Consider the following 1,817-nt stretch of genomic DNA (forward strand, 5'->3'; position numbering starts at 1 on the left):
TATGGTATATGTCAGAGCTATATAAATGTATAATAATAGTGTGTGACTGTGGGGGGACATTAGAGTGTCAGCTCCTCTGTACAGCACCATGGTATATGTCAGAGCCTTATGGAAGAATATCCTTCTAGGAGCCGGTCTGAGCCCAGTGTTATATTTCGTCTTGTCTAATCCTGTGTGGATTAGTGCTGGTTGGTCGGGTACAGCTGGCATGCGCCCATTGTCCTGGGGTTGGCATATGTTGGCCATTCCTCCCGCTGTCTCCTCGGAGGAGCTGGGACATTTATGGAGTGGCATTTGGTGCTATTTGTACCAGGTGGAGGAGAATTAAGGGCCAAATGTCAAGGAACTGTGGGCCGGGTTAGAAAGGCTCAAGTGGGTTATATCGGGGGCTGGTCATGGGGTTCTCTGCTTATAGCTTATGAAGACATATTTGTGCCGGGCATTTCTCTGCCTTATATGGGCCGCCATCGGCCTCATACCTGGGGAATTATTGCACATCTAAATGGAGGGAGCAAAGTCAGAAATTAAGGGGGAACTCCACACACAGGATATCCCCATTCTACATGCTTGGTTTGTTTCACCTCGGACCCTTGTGCCACCCTCTGTCATGGCCCTGTCGTGCCACTGCCCAATTGTCGGGGGGCGGCACAACATTCACTTTCAGAGAATTTTTCTATTCTCTTTGCACCCCCAGAGGATTTTCCCACCATTTTTGGGAGAGGGGATTTTAGAACTGACCCATAAATCTCCCATTACTTGCAGATCCCACGAATGCCGGCTCCCCCTGCTGGAGGTGCGGCACAGATAGAGGACCTCTCTCTTCCAAAGTTCTGCCCTGAGCTTTGCCCCCCTTTGGGATAAGCTCGGGGGAATAGTACGAATCACGAATCCCCCCGAGGACCCGGCATTGCCCCTTCTCCATCACAATGATACATCACTGAAAGGGCCGGTCAGTCATGTGACATCTGGCTAACCCGGCCCGCTCGTGTTTTGTGGAGACCACCATCCTTAGCCCCAGGATTTCTGGGAATTCATGAGATTATGACTTGTAGTATTCGGGGTACTGAGAAGGGTTCCATACTACCCGGGTATTATTGGTAATAAATGTATACAGGGAATACATGGGCCCAGTGCCAGCGCTCTCATGCCCGGTGTTCACTCATCAGGGCAGTTTGTATAATGGGTGCACCCCCAGGCACCCCTGGGGTTTATTCACCATTACAATCTTTTAGCTCTACGTTTGCTCTATTCCCTGCCCTCCCTGTTGTCGATTTGTTGTGCCCGCCTGTTTTGATGCCCTTTGTTAGTGGTGCCCATTGGATTTCCCCTTGTCCCCCTCCCCCACCTCTGTAGGGTATTTATTGTGATTTGTTTGTATTATTTTTGTACCCCCAAACCCCTAGGAAAAAACATTAGTTGTATGGAGCCCTGCCCCGGGGGAAGAAAACCAATCAGGAAGCAATGCAGGTAGTGGAGTAACAATGTGCAATGTGTTGAGAATGGGGGTGAGGATGGGAATGGGGGTGAGGATGGGAATGAGGATGTGAATGGGGGTGAGGATGGGAATGAGGATGTGAATGGGGGTGAGGTTGGGGATGGGGATGTGAATGGGGGTGAGGATGGGGATGGGGGTGAGGATGGGGATGAGGATGTGAATGGGGGTGGTGAGGATTGGGATGAGGATGTGAATGGGGGTGAGGATTGGGATGAGGATGTGAAGAGGATGGGGATGTGAATGGGGGTGAGGACGGGGATTAGCATGTGAATGGGGATGAGGATGGGAATGGGGGTGAGGATGGGGATGAGGATGTGAATGG

The sequence above is a fragment of the Pyxicephalus adspersus genome, chromosome 3, assembly GCF_032062135.1.
Source record: "Pyxicephalus adspersus chromosome 3, UCB_Pads_2.0, whole genome shotgun sequence".
Taxonomy (NCBI): domain Eukaryota; kingdom Metazoa; phylum Chordata; class Amphibia; order Anura; family Pyxicephalidae; genus Pyxicephalus; species Pyxicephalus adspersus.